At 45.0% G+C, this 23,764-nt stretch overlaps 1 protein-coding gene across 2 annotated transcripts in view; it reads left to right on the forward strand.

Moving 5' to 3' along the window:
- The window catches only part of sema3bl (sema domain, immunoglobulin domain (Ig), short basic domain, secreted, (semaphorin) 3bl), a 142,083-nt gene that overhangs the window by 38,556 nt on the left and 79,763 nt on the right, over window positions 1–23,764 (forward strand). The window contains exon 1 of one of the 2 annotated variants that reach the window (XM_067998437.1): window positions 2,963–3,069. The exons of the other annotated variant lie outside the window; for it this stretch is intronic. The gene's annotated coding sequence lies outside the window, so the exon portion shown is untranslated. Of the gene's footprint in view, window positions 1–2,962; window positions 3,070–23,764 lie in introns of those variants that run through there. 2 annotated transcript variants of the gene reach the window in all.

The raw sequence follows: 23,764 nt of genomic DNA on the forward strand, positions 1-23,764 counted from the left end.
CAAGTAGTCATCATTCACATGTTTGGCAGAGTATCCAATTCTGGAGGATGTAACACTCACGCCCGTTCCTGTCCTCACCTAATGTCCACAGAGGCAAACTTCTAATAGGATCTTGCCGGATCGTGATCTGGAACAGTAGTACTGGATGATTCTTTGCTGTGGCCAATTGATGCCCTTATACTGCTACCCCAGCTGAGATCAGCTAACTCAACACAGACTGGTGGATCAAACATGGAGCTTCCCTGGCCTGTCTTAACCAGAAGAGAGAAACTATTTCCGCTGGTTGGGGAGTCTAGGACTAGGGGACATAGCCTAAAAATTAGAGCCGGGACTTTCAGGAGTGAAGTTAGGAAACACTTCTACACGCAAAGAGTGGGAGAAGTTTGGAATTCTCTTCCACAAACAGCAGTTGTTGCTAGCTCACTTGTTAATTTTAAATCTGAGATTGATAGATTTTTGTTAACAAAGGGTATTAAGGGATATGGGGCTACGACGGGTATCTGGAGTTAGGTTACAGATCAACCCTGATCTCATTGAATGGCGGAACAGGCTTGAGGGGCTAAATGGCCTACTCCTGTTCCTATCTTCCTATGTAATGGCATTTGCTATGGTTACTAAGTGGTAGGAATAATGCAGTTTATTCTGATGAAGGATGACAGTAGGGTGACTGGGTATAAGGCAGCTTGGACTATACACAGACAGACAGAGTTGCATTTATATAGTCCCTTTCACAATGAAGTACTTTTGAAGTGTGTAACACTGGTAATGTAGGAATTTTCACATAGCAAGGTCCCACAAGCAGCAATGAGATAAATGACCAGATAATCTATTTTTCAGTGATGTTGAATGAGGGATAAATATTGGCTAGGACACCTCCCCTGTCCTTCGAAAAAGCGCCGTGGGATCTTTTACGTCCATCTCATCCGAAAGACGGCACCTCTGACAGTGCAGCAGTCCCTCAGTAACTACACTGGATTATCAGCCTAGATTATGTGCTTAAGTCCCTGGAGTGAGACTTGAACCCACAACTTTCTGATTCAGAAGCGAGAGTGCTACCCACTGAGCCATGGCTGACACCTAGTGAAATATGTATAATTATTTGAAAGAAGAGGTTTAAATGGGCAACATCATCAAACCAACCAGGGTACAGATACCAAGACTGGCATCGCTGTGTTACACAGGGATAAAAAATTTGACGCATCGTACCACAGCATGTGTGGACAGCCCCTACCGATGAATTGTGCACTCCCAGCCCGTAATTTTCTGACAGCTGACTCATCAGAGTTTCCATCCCATAATTCTGCCGAAACAAAGATTAAACGCCGTTGTGGAGCAGATTTACTGCTTGTCACGGTGCAAAATGTCACCAACCGCCAGCACAGTAGAGCAACAAACAACCCTGGAAACCCCAGAATTGGTACCTCCCTGAAAAAACGAACTCCCCCCACTCCCCCAGCACCCACCCCTCGTCCCCCTTCAACAGCCATGTCAAGTTTACATTATTCCGATAAAACCATACAACAGAAGGCGTGTCTATGGGGTTTTTAATTTCTCTCTCTATGTAACAGTAAGGTTGCCAACCCTCCAGAATTGCCCTGGAGTCTCCAGGAATAGAAAATTAATCTCCTGGGCACTGCTGCGAGCAAACCCGGGAGAAAGATCATAGGGGCATGAATAGAAATTAAGATTTTTTTTTCAATTTCTTTGAACACTTTCATTTATTAGTGATAAAAATATTGGGATATGGAAATAAAAGCTGTTTTACTGGGCGGTGGCAGTAAGAGGCGGGTGGTCATGTAATGAAACGTCCAGGATTACGTCCTACCAGAGTTGCTAACCCTACGTAAGAGCTGTACTGTAAGACACAGACAATGAACGAGAAGCAAAAACCAGTCTACGTCCAGACTGAAAGAGCAAAAATCGAAGAGGAGCTTAAGGGGCAAAGTCAACATGGGCCCACCAGAGGGATACCCAGCACGGACTGGGTCACTTTTGTAGTAATGATGAATTTTAAAACCGTTCAAACGTTTGGGTACATTCACTAAGTGGAGTGACCCTGGAAGCTCTGTGCTTGGCTCCGCGGAGTCTATCTGTCTTTCCAGCCACTTTTGCAGGACAATACGACCCCTGCCCCCTCTCCTGCAGTGAGCTAACATCATCTGATGTCTCTCCCATTCTGCTGTTACCTCCACAGCCCCAGCAGGCAGAAGACTCTGGGTAGCGTGAATCTGGACGTGTCGATCGAGGTCAATTTGCTTTAATTGCCCGGTTTCCCTAATAAATCACTGCCATGTCTGAACGCAGCCTAACAAAATAAAGAGAGGGTTTCTGTTAAATAATTACAGCAGCAGAAAAAATAAGCCTATGTCCAACTGAAATAAATGGAGGGCTAGGAAAAACAAACAGTAGGATCCTAAATAAACCAGGGGAATGAATGAATTACACACTCAGATACAAGTAAGTGCTAAACCATTTGTCTTTCTTTTTCCCATCGTGGGTCCCGTCAAGATTGGAATAATATTATTGACATATTTACACTCACCTCTAGTTATTGGAGGGATTCAGCTTAGTATAAGGTTTTTTTGTTTTGCTATGGCTTTCAGTAGCTGTCTTACCCGTTCACTAGCATGCAGTAGGATTGTAGTGGAATTATAAAGTAAAAGCTTGCATTTATATAGCGTCTTTCACGACTTCAGGACGTCCCAAAGCACTTTACAGCCAATTAAGTACTTTTTTCAAGTGTAGTCACTGTTGTAATGTAGGAAACACAGCAATCAATTTGTGCACAAACAGCTATGAGGTAATAACCAGATTATCTGTTTGTGATGTTGGTTGAGGGATAAATATTGACCAGGGAGAGCTCCCCTGCTCTTTGAAATAGTGCCAAACGATCTTTTGCATCTCCGAGAGGGCAGACTGACCCTCAGTTTAATGTCTCATCTGAAGGACAGCACCTCTGACAGTGCAGCACTGGAGTGTCAGCCTGGATTTTGTGCTTAAATCTCTGGATTGGGATTCTGATCTTACAACCTATGCCTACGGAGATGAGAGTGTTACCGCTGAGCTAAGGTCTAACTCAAAGTAATTAGCTTAGAGTTTTAAAGGTTGAAATTGCCCTGTGCAGTAATGAACACATTTATGTAAAATTCCTTTGTCTGCTGCTTTGAGGTGTTAACCAGTTTATTTTAACTGCATAAACTCCTTTGTTAAAATAGAAGCTGGAGGCATTTCACCGGAAATCATTAATGCTTCGTTGCTAATATCGTACAGTGTGATTTTAAACACCTACCATGTAAATACATCGTCCGTTGTTCCTCTGAGCCACACAGACCAGGAAAGACTTTGGTTCAGTCCTTGTTCTGTGCTGAGTTAGCTGAACTTAGCCAAGGTGGCAGTATAGCGTACGATAATTGGCCTCAGCACCCTGGGTTAGAGAAGGGAAAACCAGCCAGGGAATGTGTGTGTGTATTACATGGTGTGTGCATACTATATAGTGTGTGCCCATTATATAATATAGTATGTATTATATAATATGTACATATTATACAGTGTTTGCATATTATATAGTGCATTATATAATGTGTGTGAGTATGATATAGTCTGTAGATTTTATAACGTATGTGTTGTATGATGTGTACATGTTATATGTGTGCATATATTATTTGATTTGTGTGTACTATATAATGTGTGTATATTGCATGATGTGTGCGTGTAATATAATGTGTACATATTATATAACGTGTGCGTATATTATATATGTGCAAACTATATACTGTGTGTGTATATTATGTAATAGAATCATAGAATGATACAGTACAGAAGGAGGCCATTCGGCCCACCACGCCTGTGCCGGCTCTTTGAAAGCTATCCAATTATTCCCAATGCCCTGCTCTTTCCCCAATAGCCCTGTAAATTTTTCCCCTTCAAGTATTAATCCAAGTCCCTTTCGAAAGTTAGTATTGAATCTGCTTCCGCCACCCTTTCAGGCAGTGCACTGGAAACAGGCCATTTGGCTGGTGCCCAGGGAAGGCGGACGTGCAGTATGAATCAGCGCCTTGGGAGGGAAGAACATTAAGGGGCAAGAAATAGCATTACCCAGTTTAATACAAGAAACACGCACACAGTATCTACAAGAGCTGTGGCCTAGTTAAGAAACTGAAGCCCCAACAAGTGCAATGTTTCCCGGATCAAGTTTTCATGGTGTGAAAACTTAATACACTTGATAGTACGAAACCAAGAAATTCCAATGTTGAAAGTGGAGCTGGAGATAGTCAGTCCCATGGTCTAATCCATTGAGTGGCATGAACTGAATACCAGGGCCTGCGGTTCCCAAAAAAACAGCTGCTGGATTTTCAGGATTGTTATCCTGCCAAATTTAGGAATCTTTTCTGCAAAATTACTGGAGTGGGATGTTTGTTGCTAACTTTCTTCCAAATATAAATTTCTCACTAAGGGCTACCTATCTCGGCCGTTGGGCGGGAGTTATCCTGTCAAAATCCCTGTCCTGATAACATGAGTAATCCCTCGGTTATGGACAGTGATCGTCATCATTCTCGGGTCATTCTTCATGGCTTATGTCAAAGGGCATCTGAGGAGCCAAGCCTTAAATTGAAAGGTTCGCTCCCCTCTGGTAGGAGAGCTGTGGTAAAAGTAATACGGTTCCAACGAGTGAGTTTTCTGAACTCCAATAAGGAATGTTTAAGCTCCCACCATTGCTTAGTGTATAAATGCACTGTGTGGGGAGTTACTGACCCATACAGACCTGATGTTCCTCGGATTGATCCCTGATATATGCTCACTCTCTGTACTCATACCTCATACCATACTCACTGCCCGTACTCACTCACTCACTCACTCACTGCCCGTACTCACTCACTCACTCACTGCCCGTACTCACTCACTCACTGCCCGTACTCACTCACTCACTCACTGCCCGTACTCACTCACTGCCCATACTCACTCACTCACTCACTCACTCACTGCCCGTACTCACTCACTCACTCACTCACTGCCCATACTCACTCACTCACTCACTCACTCACTGCCCGTACTCACTCACTCACTCACTGCCCGTACTCACTCACTCACTCACTCACTGCCCATACTCACTCACTCACTCACTCACTCACTGCCCATACTCACTCACTCACTCACTCACTCACTGCCCGTACTCACTCACTCACTCTCTCACTGCCCGTACTCACTCACTCACTCACTCACTGCCCGTACTCACTCACTCACTCACTCACTGCCCGTACTCACTCGCTCACTCACTCACTGCCCGTACTCACTCGCTCACTCACTCACTGCCCGTATTCACTCGCTCACTCACTCACTGCCCGTACTCACTCGCTCACTCACTCACTCACTGCCCGTACTCACTCACTCACTCACTCACTCACTGCCCGTACTCACTCGCTCACTCACTCACTGCCCATACTCACTCGCTCACTCACTCACTGCCCGTACTCACTCGCTCACTCACTCACTGCCCGTACTCACTCGCTCACTCACTCACTGCCCGTACTCACTCGCTCACTCACTCGCTCACTCACTCACTGCCCGTACTCGCTCACTGCCCGTACTCGCTCACTGCCCGTACTCGCTCACTGCCCGTACTCGCTCACTGCCCGTACTCGCTCACTGCCCTCACTCGCTCACTGCCCGTACTCACTCGCTCACTGCCCATACTCACTCGCTCACTCACTCACTGCCCGTACTCACTCGCTCACTCACTCACTGCCTGTACTCACTCGCTCACTCACTCACTGCCCGTACTCACTCGCTCACTCACTCACTGCCCGTACTCACTCACTCACTCACTCGCTCACTCGCTGCCCGTACTCACTCTCTCTTCTTTTAATCTAATACTATCCTTAACTTCTTTAGTTGGCCACGGATGAATCACTTTTCCCGTGGAGTTTTTATTTCTCAATGGAATGTGTATTCGTTGAGGATATCAAAATATTTCTTTCAATGTTTTCCACTGCTTATCTACCATCATACCTTTTAATCTAATTTCCCAATCTACCTTAGCCAACTCGCCCCTCATATGTAATTGGCTTTATTTAAGTTTAAAACTCTAATTTCTGACTTAAGTATGTCACTCTCAAACTCAGTGCATTATGATCACACTCCCCCAGGGGAAGCTTTACTGTGAGATTACTAATTAACCCAGTCTCATTACACAATACAAGATCTAAAATAGCCTGTTCCCCGGTTGGTTCCATGATGTATTGTTCTCAGAAACTGTCTCGAATGCATTCCATGAACTCGTCCTCAAGACCACCTTTGTCAATTTGATTTGTCCAGTCTCTGTGTAGATTAAAGTCCCCCACGATTATTACATTACCTCCTCAGAAAACCTGCCTAATCCCTTAAAACACATTAGATTCAGCGTTTAACCTTACAAGATTTTATTGTAGTAGAGCTAAATCTAATATACTTTTGAAGTTAAAATCGTGACTGGAATCAATACTGTCATAAATTAGATTTTATATTCATACTAATTTCACAGTTCTCCAGGGATTTGGAGGACACATTAAACCATGAGAGATTACTACCTTTAAACAACTGCATGTTTTATTTTTGGCCCTTCTAAGCTTTTTTAAACGAAAGATATGTGTAGAATGCTTACACGTAACAATTTCCAGCAGCAGGATGCACTTTTTGAGCAGCTTCTAGAAACCATCATGATTTTAAAGTAATAAAACGCAGGTTACCACGGTGTTGGACCAACTGCATGCTGGGATATTTCGATGCTTGGAGATCAGATTACAAAATGGCTGCCTTGGCAATGCTGGGGAGACATGAGATAAGTTCATTTTGTTGAGACACTTGGGTGAAGGGCCCCAGGGCCATATTGTAGGAGACCGCTAAGGATGGAAAGGGAGACCTGATAAATGCAGAGGTAGTCATTTGGAGACGTCAAGTTTGGGAATTTGAAAGTCGACATCTTAGTGTGGGAAATGTTGAAAGTTGACATTTGGCAGGTCAAAGATCTTACATTATAACAAATATACAAATACGTCACAAGTGTTAATATTTGTCAAGCTCAAAATTCTTGCTACTTCAATGAATAGCAGGCGACCAAAGCCTGTAGATTGTAGGAGAATGCACAGATTGAGGGAAACAGTGAGCTTTGATTTCAACACTGTGAGGATTGAAGAAGCAGCATAATACATCTGGAAAAAAAAACTGCAAGTAACCATTTTTGTTAACGCTTTAAATCATTGAAGCGTTATTCATTGATTATGTTGTATAATTATTTTTAAATTCATTATGTGTGTATGAATTTATCCAATTGTCTTGTCCTTTGCCTGCGCTAAACCTCCAGAGCACCATACCAGGTGCAACAACAACTTACATCGAGGCTACAGCACAGAAACAGGCCATTCAGCCCAACTGGCCTGTGCTGGTGTTTATGCTCCACACGAGTCTCCTCCCACCCCCTCTTCATCCAGCCCTATCAGCATGTTCTGCTATTCCTCTCTCCCTCATGTACTTATCTAGCTTCCCCTTAAAGGCATCTTTGTTATTTTCCTCAACTCCGCCATGTGGTAGCATGTTCCACATACTTACCGCTCTTTGGGTAAAGAAGTTTCTGCTGAATTCCCTATTGGATTTATTAGTGATTATCTTATATTTATGACCTATAGTTTTGGACTCCCCTCAAGTGGAAACATTTTCTCTATGTTTATATAGCGCATTTAATGTAGTAAAAATGTCCCAAGGTGCTTCACGGGAGCGATTATCAGACAAAAACCTGACAACGATCCCACCTGGGACATCGTTGCGGAGGTGGAGAACAGGTCATAATGGGGTCGATTTTCAAGTTGCCGCCAAGGGTGTAAAATTGATGTTGAGGATCGACCCCCCCCCCCCCGCCCCGTTATAGAAACTGCCGGATTTTGATTTCCGTTGCTGTAAACACAAGTTGAAAGCTGTTGGACGCCCAAATCGCTAACACCCTCCACCGAGATAGCAGCTGCTGATCGAACACTGGACTGGATGAGGCTCTGGGATTGACTCTATTGTTTAATGTGCAGCGCTATCACACATAATACACTGCAGGGATTCCCTTATACTTTTGTATTGGTCTTAATTATAGACTGGATTGCTTCCTGTGTGGGCAGGAGTTGGCCCCACCTAACCATTTGTTTTATAAGTGAAGCTTAACTGCTTCCTGAGGTCAGGGCATGGACCCTGAGTAATTCCATTTGAAGGCCAAACCTCTCATCCGTCCATTCTTTTTCATTTTGAGAATCCAGCAAAATTAATTTCTGGTTCCTTGGACACCCAAGAGACCATGAAAATTTTGTTTTTTAAGAATGGGATATTTATTTTTTCATGTCATTGTGTTTGTCATATTTGTTGCAATAAAATAATAGGCTACAGAATGTGTGCCAGTATTTTCCATACTTTCTAAATTAATATCATATTTCATGTAGTAACTTGTATGGGAACAATGGTCACATGAAGGTTTGATTTCGCCAATGCTCTCCTAGCCGGCCTCCCACGTTGTGGCCAACAAGACCTCCAACTCTGCCACTTGTATCTCCTCCTGTACTAGATTCTCCCCCCTTGTCCTCGTTAATATCCAGTGATGATTGTTGGGTACATTAGTATAAAGTAGAAATGGAAAGAACTTGCATTTATATAGCGCCTTTCATGACCTCAGGACGTCCTAAAGCGCTTTACAGTTGATGAAGTACTTTTGAAGTGTAGTCACTGTTGTAATGTGGGAAACGCAGCAGCCAATTTACACACAGCAAGGTCCCACAAATAGCAATGTGATAATGACCAGATAATCTGTTTTTAGTGATGTTGATTGAGGGATAAATGTTGGCCCAGGACACCGGGGAGAACTCCACTGCTCTTCTTCGAAATAGTGGATCTTTTGCGTACACCTGAGAGTGTAGACAAGGCCTCGGTTTAACATCTCAGCCTAAGGACGACATCTCCAACAGTGCAGCACTCCCTCAGTTCTGCACTGAAGCGACAGTCTACATTTTTTGAAGTCAAGTCTCTGGAGTGGGACTTAAACCCACAAGCTCCTGACTCAGGTAAGAGAGTTACCCACTGAGCCATGGCTGACTCTGTAAAAGAACACTTCATGTGTAATAACTACACAACTCCTGTTGAATATCATTCTATTTGTAAGTGCATTAAAACATCTGGGCAACAGAAAATTACTGGGGCTTGTTGGATGGGCCCCCAATCCGATCCTTTCATCTTACAGATGCGTACGTTGTGATTAAAACTCTACATCCCATACGCGTTTGATTTTTCTGGCCACATCTGAACTATAAACACTTTATATTTGGTTGAGGCAGGAAAGAATATTTGATGCTATAGGCATTTTCCCCTCAGGCTGACCAATCGGTGAAGCATTAGTAAACCACTTCCTGCCTCCTGAATGCACATCTGCAGTGATCCCAGACATGCATATGGGGATCAAAGTACAACCAACTTTGTTCCTTTGTATTAAAGGAACTTCCTTATAAGGTACATGAATATATGTTTTCTCAAACAGTGAAGGACACCTGAAATTACCCGATCACTGGATTAATGAGCATGGGCTAGAAATTATGCTGTGTGAATATCAGCGCTATCTTAACAGAGGCATTGAGTTCTGAGGAGGTTTGAGGAATTGGCCACGAGTGTGGATGGGAGAACATCTTGGCAGAGAAGTCACTACGGGACTTGGGAGGGCTGTTTATACAAAAGGCAGGAGGGGTGGAAGAGGGTGAGGTATTTGAATGAAGTAAAGGTACCAGAATAGTAAGAGGAGAGGGCTGGGCTGGGATCTGGGTCGGGAATTTACATGGAACTGGTGCCGCTCTGCCACCGTAACTTCTCTGGAAATGCGTTGGGAGTGGGAGAAGCTTGGAGGATATACCTGGTCCTGGTGATGATAAGAGCAGAGAGGAATGGGCTCATCCTCTCTAGACATTATTGCTGTTGTACACACAAACACCACAAACACGCACGCACGCACACACACACACACACACACACACACGCACACTTGAATAGCCTAACACTCGCTGTCTAGGTTGACAAATGAAGAATGATAAGTTGGGTCAGGTACTGAAGGCCACTGATGCTCTTGAAACTGAACTGTAACTTGAGTCTGCACCGTCAGGCAAGGAGGAAGGGAAAGAATGAAATGGTTTGTATGGTCTAGTGATGTGGAGCTGATTGAATTGGACCAGTGTCTGCATGCGTGCTGTCTAACCGCTAACACTGAAGTTATTTTTGATATGTTTGGGTTAAGCTGGTTCATTCCATTGAATGTTCATCTGTCAGAGGGTCAGACTGGTATTTTTCCAGAGGGCAGTTTCTCATGTTTTTTTTTCTTGTGTGTTGCTAACTGGAGAATTGATGGGAGGGCAGCCTTAGTTTTATTTTGTTTTGTTTTTGTTTTGAGATGGCAGCTGGCAGAATCTCGTTGGCAGAAAGACGGTGGCATCAGCCACGGACAGAGATGCCCATCACAGAGGGTGCAGGCAGAATCCATCCAACCTGGGCCTCGGGAATCAGCCGTGATCATTTTGAATGGCGGAGCAGGCCCGAAGGGCCGAATGGCCTACTCTTGCTCCTATTTTCTATGGTTCTATGACTCTATGGAACACCACTTTCCAAGTGTGGAAAGAGTAGGATTGTTTGCATTGTCAAATGCACCCTCCCCCGCTTTCTCCGCAGTGTGTAAAGTTTTCTCTTTTGAATAGGTAGCTGAAGCTTTCTTTAAATTTATAATAATGGATAGGTAGCTGCTCTGCACCAACAGGATAATCAACGGGATAACCAACAGAATGCAAAACTCAATCCATTGTTCCATCGTTCAGTTGCTCTTAAATCTCTATAAAGGCCATCTATAACTTGGAGGCTCTTCCAGCACCTCTTCACACTCTTTGCCAGTATGTAAGAAAGAACTGATCATCTGATAGATGATCCCTCTAGCTCTCAAACATCGCTCCCTCCGTTGCAACACTTCTTGTCTGTTTTATCAATACCACTATGGCCAGCGTTCCCCTGAACTTTGCAAAGCTACAAACGACACCATTCTACATGTTCTTTTCTCTACATCTTCACTGCATTGAAATGAAGACTCATTCACAAGAGTCCAGTGCTAACTCATTCTTTCCAGGACTTCATAACGGTGGGACTCTGTACCTCAGTCTTCCCTTCCTCCTCCATTCTACGGGGGTTTAAAACCCGAGTATAACATCACCCAACCACTTCTTCTCATCTTCTCCTCCTATTTTCAACCTTGCTGGCACCCTGACCAATGGGCCTCGGCCTTTTGCCCGAATTTCTCAATAAGAAGGTCAGCCTGTCCATCGTCCATGTCCGATTGAAATACATGTGCTGTCAAGTCTAATTAAATTTATCGCTGGCGTGCGCAGATCGTCCATGAAATCGTCTCTGTGTGCCCACGAGCCAGTCACTGCCTCTTCAATAAATAAGCTGTCAGAATTTTATTAATTTATGACAAATTCAGAATGAAATATCGGCGGGTTGGCTGTATAACAATTTTCTTGCAGACATAATGTAAACTGTTTTGTCGTATTTTTTTTAAATGCATTGGATTCTGGAACTTGAAGAAAGAATTTAAGTTTACACAGAAGGCAACTGTGTGCAGTTTGGGCCGTAACCATGGTAATGAGCCGGGCAAAGAAAGGACTTGTTCAACAGGAATTTTTTTTACAGCTTAAAACGGTGCAATAACTGGAGTGAACACACTGGGGTGTCGACAGAAAATGGTTTGGAGCTATCCATCTCTGTTTATTTAATAATTGGCTTGCTATTCATTGAAGCAGAGTTGCTTATACCGAGGGTTGCCAACCCTCCAGGATTGCCCTGGTGTCTCCAGGAATTAAAGGTTAATCTCCAAAGAAACTGCTCCGAGCAGTCCAGGAGAAAAATCATAAGGGCGTTAAAAATTGTGTTTTAAAAAATTTTCTTTGTGAACACTTTTGCTTAAAAATATCAGATCGGGGAAAAAAGGCTGTTTGACTGACGGTCAAGAATCATCCAATCGGGTAACGAAGAGTCTGTTAGCGTTCCAATTGCTGTGGGAAGGCGGGGCACCATGAGGATGGAAGTGTTGGGCAACCGATGGCGGGAGTGTGGGGGCGGGGCGGTTAGAAGCAGGAAGTCATGTGATGACACCTCCAGGAATATGTCCAACCAGAGTTGGCAACCCGATGCCCTGCTTACCAGGAGCAGAAGAGGCACAGTTAGTTCTTGCTGGCTCAGTACCCAGTCTGAGACAACACTGTGTTTCATTACCAAGGGTTTGCTGTGACACAGTAGTGAAAGGGGTCTTGGAGTAAGACATCAAGGCAATTCCCTCAATCAGGATTTTCTCCTTTCATTGGATCATGTGTAACTTGCACTGTTAAAGGAATATGGGGACAGGAGTAGGCCATTCAGCCTTTCGAGCCATTCCACCATTCCGTGAGATCATGGCTGATCTGTATCTTAGCTCCATTTACCTGCTTTGGTTCTGTAACCATTAATACCCTTGCCAAACAAAAATCTATCAATCTCAGCTTTGAAATTTTCAATTGACCCCCAGCCTCAACAGCTTTTTGGGGGAGAGAGTTCCAGATTTCCATTACCCTTTGTGTGAAGAAGTACTTCCTGACATCACCCTTGAACGGCCTGGCTCTAATTTTAAGGTTACGCCCCCTTGTTCTGGACTCCCCCACCACAGGAAATAGTTTCTCTCTATCTACCCCATCAATTCCTTTAATCATCTTAAACACCTCAATTAGATCGCCCCTTAACCTTCTAAATTCAAGGGAATACGAGCCTAGTCTATGCAACCTTTCCTCATAATTTAACCCTTTTAGTCATTCACTCTTCCTGATTTATATAATCTCCTGAGGATAAAACCCGCTAACGTGAATAGCCTAAATTTTCCAAAGATGCGACAGCGGTGAGGATTCACACCCACTGCCGATGCCTATCGAAAAATTTCAAGTGCACGATTGTCCCCTTTTATATGTCTGTATTTAGATTCTAACTGAAGTGGGGTTGGCTGCGGTGTGTATTTTTATAGATCAAAAACAGCCAGGCGGTCTCCCTTGACGGTTTGTCCCTCCGCATCCAGTTCATCCTCTCCCGCAGTGAACACTTCAAACAGAAAATAAACCAACTAAGTTATGAAATCAGCTCCGAGTTATCAATAGACCACATTCATTTGGTCTCCTCTCGCACCGTATGTTGCAGCTGTGAGACACCCCTGGGCAGGCATCCATTGTGAATCAGCTTCAGTCTCCGCGAGCAGTTAAATGGTATAAGTATGTAAAAATATTAACTGGTCGCGAAGACCTGAGTGACAAGGGGCTTTTCAAGAAGGGGAAAAGGCCATTTGGCACATTCACCTTTCCCCTTTGTGACACGAATCAACTGATATCATTTTCATCGACGCCTGCACCATCACCAGCCGCATCCCCGTTGAATCAGCAATCGATCCGTATTCTTTTCAAATATTTCAACCTTCACTGTCCTAGGTGGTGGTCTACGCCATATCTTAACAGCTCCAAGTATGAACTAGTTAATCCTTAAGTTAGACCGGACTTTATTACATTGCCATTATTGTTCCCTAGTCCTCTCATGGTTTAACAACCAAGATTTCCTCCACGTCACCTATTCCATTCAGGAGTAAAAAAGCATGGAACTGTTTCCCCCTCCCCCGCCTCTATTTATATTGATGGCGTGGGGTTTGAGGGAGTGCTGCATTGTTGGAGGTGCCGTCTTTCGGATGAGATGTTAAACCGAGGTCCCCGTCTGCCCTCTCGGGTGGACGTGAAAGATTCCATGGCACTATTTCAAAGGAAAGCAGAGGAGTTCTCCCCAGTGTTCTGGTCAATATCTATCCCTCAACCAACAGATTATCTGGTCATTATCACATTGCTGTTTGTGGGACCTTGCTGTGCGTAAATTGGTCGCTGCACATACTACATTACAACACCACTTGGAGACATCCTGAGGACGTGAAAGGCGCTATATAAATGCAAATCTTTCTTTTACAGTAAGTCACCCGATGCATTATTTAAGGCTTCCTCATCGCAAGGAATATTTGTGTCAGAGGGAGAATACTTGGTGCAACAGGAGCGACTGCCATGCAATTTTCAAGGGAATGCTTAGTTTTTAAAGAAGAGGCATTATAGTATATCGCTGCTGCACAGAGTTGGTCAAATGAGGGACCACCCCTTGTACCTGGGAGGGTTTGAGCACTCTTAAAAAATTTTAGACAATGCTATTTTTCCTATTCAAGAAGAAAAAATATTTGGGGGGAGGGATATCTTTGTTGTAGGGCACAGCAATATAGTCCCTGCTCCTCCACCCCAGCCTCCACCCAATCCCCTGAAGGAGATTACACGCAAGCACACACTGATGTCAAGTCTCTGCTGATGTGCTCGTGAATTGGTTGCCGACAAGTGGTTGAGAGCATGAGTGACGCAGGTTGGCTCAGCCTCTGCTTTTTACCTCCCCTTCCCCATGGGGAAATCTCCTCATGGCTCCTTATTGTACTTTGAGAATAAACTTGGTGAAAGTCAGAGCTGTCAACATTTGGGAAATGTTAGAGGTGAAATAGATGATAAAAACCAGAGAGACAGATTACAGACCTAGGGTGAAATACATGAGGACCTGCATTTAATTTAAGGAATGAAGCATGCCAAAATGAGGCAAGTTTCATTTTGAATGAGTACGGCTTGACAGGTCTGGTGACCTTCTTTCTCCCCTTCTTTCTCTCTCTTTTTCTTCTGTCTCCCTCCCTTTCTCCAGTCAAAACTTTCTCTTTTTATTTCTTTCCTCCTCTCGCTGCAGTCAAGCCGCGAGTTTAAAACGGCCTCTCCTTCTCCATTTTCTTTCTCCACCCCTCCCTTCCTTCAGTGAAGCATTGGGAGTTTGAATTAGTATCGTGTGAAATAAATAGGAGCTGGAATTCCCTTAGGCCCGTTTTCGGGCCTGAAGTGGGCACCACGCGCGGAGCACACGCCCCAACCAGGAGGCCCGAAATGAGGCTTCGGGCCTCATCAGCATTATTTGAACGAGTTGCCAGCGTCTATCGCAACTTAAGAGCCAGTTCTGTAGCGGCCCGATGGTAAGTCCTGGCAGGTGGGAGGAGAACGTGAGAGGGGCTGGCAGTGGTCCTCGGGAGTGCTGTGAAGCCGGGAGGAGCCCTCCTGTCCCTTCTGGCTCCGCGTCCAACCCAAAAGTAAAATCCACTTACCTTTTTGGCGGCCGCCGCTTGCTAGGCTGCAACCACGCCTGGAAAACCCGAGCGGAGCAGGCCCGACGTCACCTCGGGGCAGTCCAATTTCCCAGAGGCATCCTAAAACGGGCATTAGGCCCTCATTATGCTAGGGGCCTAAAGCTTGTTTATGGCGGCCACCCTGGAAGCTTGAAAATTATCGGGTCAAATGTCTGTCAGGCATCCTTGGGGCGCAGAACGTTGGTCCCCGTAAATGGCCCCCGTTGCGTCCATTTTATGAGCGTAAAAATGGGCACAACGAGGTCCAGTTTCTACCCTGTAGATTTTGTGCCAAAGATTGGTGTTGGGGAGGGGGTTAAGGAAGCAATGACTTGAACAGATGATGCTGAAGGTGGGCCGAGTGCCTGAAATAACAGGAACTGTACGCCCATGGTAAAAAAAAAATGGCAGCTGTGTGTATAGATTGTGTCAGGACAGCTCAGGGGGAATTGAATGCAAAGTATCAGGTCTGCCAGAGACTGAAGTGTAAATGTTACAAAGATCAGTCGATGTCATCACCTTCCTGGGATGGAGCTTTATTTATGAATGGGGGTAGCCCTTTACACCCATGGAATTCACTGCTGCCACAGACTGTGCTAAGGAAAATACCGGTGTGTTATTGCATGAATTCCACAGCTGAACACATAGATCTTCGCTGTCAGAAATGAATAAATCATAAACTGGTTTTAAGCAGACCGGCTTGTGCTTAGATATTGTCACCATCTTCGATTCGGTGGTTTGGGGGGAGTGGGGGGGGGGGGGGGGTTTCAGGGCACATTTGCTTTCTGGAGAATTCCCCTCCGAAATCTTCACTCCCACAGGGATTCCCACCCTCGGGGCACATTTCCGCATCACTGCTCGGCCTTTGGTAACCTTGCACATCCTTCACATGTGGACAGTAAGTGATACCATTGGGGTCAATTTTAAACCCTATCTGCCCGGCGGAAACCGAGTGAGTAAATAGTTAAAATCGACCGGGTGACTTGCCGGTCCATGTCCTGCTTGGATCCCTCCCTTCCCCTCCCCTCCTGGGTCGTCAAGATTAACCTGCTCTTCCGAGCAGGCGGCAAAGACACCCGTCTGAAGCCGGTGGGGTCCTTCCTTAACGATGCAGATCAGGGTCCAATGATGTCGTCAGGCCCCGACCACGATTTGAACTCTGACCCGAACGGGGTAGCCAGGTAAAGTCAAGCGAGAAGTGGTTCGGAAGCCGAAGAGGTCGTTCGAGTTAAGTTTTTTTTTATTGTTATAGGAGTGCTCCGCCCGGGGCCTAAATGAAAAGTTTAGGCCACCCCTGCACCGGACTCCCCCCACCTCCCCCCTCCCCCACTTCTGTACCACGAGATGCCCTTGGGACCCCGGTCTCAACACTTAGCTGAGTGTCGGCAAGCGGACAAGAGTCGCCTGAATTTCTGCAGGCCAGCAGCCACTTCCCGTTTTTTTCCGCATGCTACTCAGGCCTGGCGGTCAAAATCGTCGTGGCTTCATTCTGCTGTGGGCGGGCGAGAATCTCACTGAAAACAGCGGTTTCCTGCCAGAAACCCGCTGCCAGTTAAAATCACCCCCCTTCCCCACATCATATAAAATGAAACATCTCTTCTGCTTTACAAGATAGATGAGAAAGGCCATTCAATCCTTGCTTATCCACCTAGAAAGGACCATGTCACATCCCAAACACAGTATTCAGCTGTTCTTATACTCCAGGGTCTCCACCCCACTACCCTACTTGAAATCCATTGTTGGTCCCCCTTTTTGTGAAGAAGAACGTCCTTAGAATGGTACCAGGGAGGTGGGACTTCAGTTATGTGGAGAGACTGGAGAAGCTGGGATTGTTCTCCTTCGAGCAGAGAAGGTTAAGGGAGATTTAATAGAGGTGTTCAAAATTATGACGGGTTTTGATGGAGTAGACAGGGAGAAACAGGCCTACAGGAGCCAAATACTTGTGATGTAAACCGACTAGATGTTCCAGTTTGGCTAGGTTGAGCTGATTCAGTCACATTTCTCTAATAAACTGCTCTGGGACCATCTTTATCGCAGTTTTAAGTCAAATCTCTGCTGTCACAAACAAATATGCACTGATAGAGTAAATAAGGAGAATTTGTTTCCACTGGCAGGAGGGTCGGTAACCAGGAGACACAGATTTAAGATAATTGGCAAAAGAGCCAGAGGGGAGATGAGGAGAAAGTTTTTTACGCAGCGAGTTGTGATGATCTGGAACGCACTGCCTGAAAGGGCGGTGGAAGCAGATTCAATAATAACTTTCAAAAGCAGATTGGATAAATACTTGAAAAGAAAAGATTTGCAGGGCAATGGGGAAAGATCAGGGGAGGTGGGACTATTTGGATAGCTCTTTCAAATCGCCGGCACAGGCATGATGGGATGAATGGCCTCCTTCTGTGCTGTATAATTCCTGACATGAGTCCTAAATTTGCCCACGTCTAGTTTGGACCTTTGTCCCTGGTCCTTTACGCAATTTAATTTGGAGCGATGTCCCGGATTTCCCTTTTCTACATCAGTTACTGTCTTATTAATGATGTAGAAAAGATCCCTTGGCATGATTCAAAAAAGAGCAGGGAGTGCTCCTGATGTCCTGGCCAACATTTGTTCTCAACCAAAATCTAGTCATTCCTTTATTTGCTGTTTCTGGGGCCTTCAGTGAGCTAAACAGCTGCAGCTTTGGCCTACAAATTAACAAACGACTGCACTTCAAAAGTAATTATTTAGTTGTAAAGCGCTTTGGAACATTCTGAGGAGGTGAGGGGCTGTATAAATTGCAAGTCCTTCCTTCCTTTCATACCACTGTGAGGTTCCGTCCCGAGTCATCTCATCACAAGGCTGTAAAGTCCAAGGGGTAAATTTTCACCTTCACTGCATGGGCAGTAACGTGACAGAGTGCATCGTCCACCTGTTACAGAACCTGAATTAATTTCAGCCGAATGAATATTGGGTGGTTTTTATATTTGTTGGCATCCCGCAGTGCCGAAAAAAAAATTCTCCTCAGCTCCCTCCTGGTTCTTTTGCCAATTATACTAAACCTGTGCCTTCTGGTTACCAACTCTCCTGCCAGTGGAAACAGTTTCTCCTTACTTACTATATTTGTTTGTGACAACAGAGATTGGACTTAAAACTGCGATAAAAACAGTCCCAGATCAGTTTATTAGTGATTGAATCAGCTCAACCTAGCCAAACTGGAACATCTGGTCGGTTTATAACACAAGTATTTGGCCCCTGTGGACCTGTTACGTTGGAATACAATACCTTTTTTGTACTTCCGAAGCTGAATTTTAAGTAGGTGCTTCTGTTTTTCTGTTAGGCTTCCTAACTTACAAAGAATTATTTTCATGGCTCAGTGAATACTGAAAGTAGGGAGGTGTAATTATTCCAGGGAAACCCTTGGGCTTTGGGTTTGAAGCAGGTTGAGGTAGGCCCAAGCCTGGCAATGAGCCATATTTCCACTATGGAAACGTGGGTTACGATAAGCTAGAGACTAGAAAGAAAGACACGGTTTGTTTTAAACATAACCTTGAATGTTTTTATTAGGATCTGGTAACGAACGTCACTAGGAGTAACCTCTCAAGGTTGCCCTAAAGCGTCAAACCCTATTTGAAAGTCTGAAGGAATTCAGCATACTGACTGACAGGAATTGCTGTGATAGGACAAAGACATTGATTCAAGCTTATGGCTTTCTAGGATCCAGTCATTGCTTGGCGTTGTGAGTGGGGTTATTTTACAAAGCAACTGGCGTGGAATTTCATACAGGCCAATGAATGGCAAGGTGCTTTCCAGATGAACAAGGGGCTTAAAGAGGGCAAAGGTTATCCAATACTTACATGTCTATATTGGTTAACTGAGATAACTATAAAAGAGATGAAGAACAGCAGCAGCTCACACATGTGCTTTATGTACAGGAACTTCCAAGTGTCAGGTTGGCTCAATCTTGCCTCATGATCATTAAGTTGTGAGTTCAAGACCCACTCCAGGATTTGAGCACATAATCTAGGCGAAACCAAGGGAGTGTTTGAGGTGAAGCATTAAACTGGGGTATCATCCGCCTATGCAAGTGTACATTAAAGGTTCCATGGCACTATTCACAGGAGAGCAGGATGTTCTCCTGGTGTCCTGGCCAACAATTCCCCACAACCTCACCACCACTAACTGGTCATTCACCTCATTGCTCCCTGTGGGGAGCAATCACTACACTTCAAAGGAATTTGTATGTGAATTGTGTGGAGTTTTTTCAGTGAGACTTGATTAGGCGCTATATAAAGATGAGTCTTTCTTTTCCTTTTTACTGTAAGAGTACACTGCGTAAATGATCTGAAGTCCCAATTTGTTACTGAGTTCACAAGATAGGGATACATTGACCCATTCCTCAGATCAATGACTCTTTAGCGAGACTGGTCCATGTCAACAACTTCCTTTGACAGAAGTACGGTGAAAATGCCACAGGGAATGAATCTGTTTAAAGCAACAAATTTGCTTTATTGGAATGGAGGTCCTGATGAGTTTCCAACCTAAATATGTTAAAGCAAGCCCTGAATCATGAAGGATGAAATCCTGGACAGTTTATTTAGACGCTGCAGAGCAGGTAATCCATCAATGGAGTCAAGCCACACACCATGCCAGAAGTAGAATTGCAACACATGTAATTAAACTGGTTCCACTAACCCCCACTCTGAGTATAGTGGTACAAGCAAAACAAGTCCATGTTCTACATTTCTGGAAGACAAATTTCTGGCTTTACAACATATAGAACTTGATATCAACACACACAGCCTGAAACAAAGATCCTTCCTTGTTAATTGGTATCCGTTGGAGAGAAAGCGAGGGTGTGGACAGCTCGTGCCTCATGTGAACTGAAAGAACGATTTGTATTTATAAAGCGCCATTGCACATCTCCAAAATGCCAGCAATAATTAAAATCCAGCGACTGTTGTTATGTGGGAACTTGCGACAGACATTTTTTCATTCGGCGAGATCCCACAATCTGCAATGAGATAAAAGATGAGTTCATCTGTTTTTGGTGATGTTGGCTGAGGGAGGAACGTTGGCCCAAGATACCAGGAGAACTTCCTACTCTTCTTCAATTAGCATTGTACTCAGGATGCCCTAGTTTCCCCCTTCCAAGAAATGAGTTTGAAATTCCCCACCACCCTGAAATTATCTATCACACTTTAAGTTTCTCATCCCTCGAAACCTTAAATGTTTCCTCCCTTCTAAGCCATTCCGTTATATTACAAGGAATGCTGAAGTGATTTGAATTAGGCCAATAACAATGTGCAGATACTGCCTTGTGTTTAAGAGCTAGTATTGGAGATGAACAGACTGTATAGTTAACCCCTCTGTCCTGAACACTGATGGTTGCCAGGCCAAACCCAGCCCTTCCTGAACCGAACTAATCTTATCTTAAGAATGAGTTGTTGTGTCCTGGCAGTACCCCTCCCAACCTCTACCAGCTAGTCAATAATGGTTGACTTTAGATTGCGCAATACTTTAAACGGCAAAGATACGGAAATGGCTCAGAGCAATGTATCCTGTGACTCCAATTCTAGCTCCAACAAGTAGGTCCAGCCAAGAGTTTAATTGCTAGAATAACCTCAAGGTTATATAAGTTGACTGTAGATCTCTATAGCGGCAATGTGACTGCTAGAATGTGAAGTCTTGATTACATAAGAGTATTTTTGCATTTTGACCATTGACAGGGGGGGGGGGGTCAATTGTTAACACCATAATCTTCAAAGTCCTGCAGAGTAAAACTATACAGTTGACTAAATCCTGCCGCTCTCTTTTGAATGAATGCAGAGGTTTCACTGGCAAGCACGGCATAAGTACAACTTCAATGCCGTACTGAAGGAGCACTGCACTATCGGAGGTCCCGTCTTTCGGATGACACGTTAAACCGAGGCTCCGTCTGCCCTCTCAGGCAGACGTAAAAGATCCCACGGCACTATTTCAAAGAAGAGCAGGAGAGTTCTCCTCGGTGTCCTGCCCAATATTTATCCTTCAACCAACATCACTAAATCTGTATTATCTGATCATTTATCTCTATGCTGTTTGTGGGACCTTGCTGTGCACAAATTGGCTACCACATTTCCTACATTACATCAGTGACTACACTTCAAATGTACTTAATTGGCTGTAAAGCGCTTTGGGACATCCTGAGGTTGTAAAAGGCGTTATATATATATGCAAGCCTTTCTTTCTTTGCTCCATGTATATAACTCTCCAAAAATGTATGTCATTAGCTGGGGGATTTCCTTTTAAAACCTGCCAACACTTCATTCAGATTTTTTTATGTGTTGGAAGAAAGACATGAACAAAAAAAATTCACAAGAATTAATAACAGGTTGAAATCCTTAATAAGCGTGGTTCAGAATGCTCTGCTGTTCTTATTGCTTTGTGAATCAGGCTTCCAATCTTATTGCTAAGTTTTGATGGAGGCTAATCGGACCACTAGGCACCGGACACGACAACGGCAAAAAAACACCAAGCCCAGTCGACCCTGCAAGGTCCTCCTTACTAACATCTGGGGACTTGTGCCAAAATTGGGAGAGCTGTCCCACAGACTAGTCAAGCAACAGCCTGACATAGCCATACTCACAGAATCATACCTTTCAGCCAACGTCCCAGACTCTTCCATCACCATCCCTGGGTATGTCCTGTCCCACCGGCAGGACAGACCCACCAGAGGTGGCGGTACAGTGATATACAGTCAGGAGGGAGTGGCCCTGGGAGTCCTCAACATTGACTCTGGACCCCATGAAATCTCATGGCATCAGGTCAAACATGGGCAAGGAAACCTCCTGCTGATTACCACCTACCGTCCTCCCTCAGCTGATGAATCAGTCCTCCTCCATGTTGAGCACCACTTGGAGGAAGCACTGATGGTACCAAGGGCACAAAATGTACTCTGGGTGGGGGACTTCAATGTCCATCACCAAGAGTGGCTCGGTAGCACCACTACTGACCGAGCTGGCCGAGTCCTGAAGGACATAGCTGCTAGACTGGGCCTGCGGCAGATGGTGAGCGAACCAACACGAGGGAAAAACTTACTTAACCTCGTCCTCACCAATCTACCTGTCGCAGATGCATCTGTCCATGACAGTATTGGTAGGAGTGACCACCGCACAGTCCTTGTGGAGATGAAGTCCCGTCTTCGCACTGAGGACACCATCCAACGTGTTGTGTGACACTACCACCGTGCTAAATGGGATAGATTCAGAACAGATCTAGCAGCACAAAACTGGGCATCCATGAGGCGCTGTGGGCCATCAGCAGCAGCAGAATTGTATTCTAGCACAATCTGTAACCTCATGGCCCGGCATATTCCTCACTCTACCATTACCAACAAGCCAGGGGATCAACCCTGGTTCAATGAGGAGTGCAGAAGAGCATGCCAGGAGCAGCACCAGGCGTACCTAAAAATGAGGTACCAACCTGGTGAAGCTACAACTCAGGACTACATGCATGCTAAACAGTGGAAGCAACATGCTATAGACAGAGCTAAGCGATTCCACAACCAACGGATCAGATCAAAGCTCTGCAGTCCTGCCACATCCAGTCGTGAATGGTGGTGGACAATTAAACAACTAACGGGAGGAGGAGGCTCTGCAAACATCCCCATTCTCAATGATGGCGGAGTCCAGCACGTGAGTGCAAAAGACAAGGCTGAAGCGTTTGCAACCATCTTCAGCCAGAAGTGCCGAGTGGATGATCCATCTCAGCCTCCTCCCGATATCCCCACCATCACGGAAGCCAGTCTTCGGCCAATTCGATTCACTCCACGTGATATCAAGAAACGGCTGAGTGCACTGGATACAGCAAAGGCTATGGGCCCCGACAACATCCCAGCTGTCGTGCTGAAGACTTGTGCTCCAGAACTAGCTGCGCCTCTAGCCAAGCTGTTTCAGTACAGCTACAACACTGGCATCTACCCGACAATGTGGAAAATTGCCCAGGTATGTCCTGTCCACAAAAAGCAGGACAAATCCAATCCGGCCAATTACCGCCCCATCAGTCTACTCTCTATCATCAGCAAAGTGATGGAAGGTGTTGTCGACAGTGCTATCAAGCGGCACTTACTCACCAATAACCTGCTCACCGATGCTCAGTTTGGGTTCCGCCAGGACCACTCGGCTCCAGACCTCATTACAGCCTTGGTCCAAACATGGACAAAAGAGCTGAATTCCAGAGGTGAGGTGAGAGTGACTGCCCTTGACATCAAGGCAGCATTTGACCGAGTGTGGCACCAAGGAGCCCTAGTAAAATTGAAGTCAATGGGAATCAGGGGGGAAACTCTCCAATGGCTGGAGTCATACCTAGCACAAAGGAAGATGGTAGTGGTTGTTGGAGGCCAATCATCTCAGCCCCAGGGCATTGCTGCAGGAGTTCCTCAGGGCAGTGTCCTAGGCCCAACCATCTTCAGCTGCTTCATCAATGACCTTCCCTCCATCATAAGGTCAGAAATGGGGATGTTCGCTGATGACTGCA

This window comes from Heptranchias perlo, chromosome 17 (assembly GCF_035084215.1).
Source record: "Heptranchias perlo isolate sHepPer1 chromosome 17, sHepPer1.hap1, whole genome shotgun sequence".
Classification (NCBI taxonomy): domain Eukaryota; kingdom Metazoa; phylum Chordata; class Chondrichthyes; order Hexanchiformes; family Hexanchidae; genus Heptranchias; species Heptranchias perlo.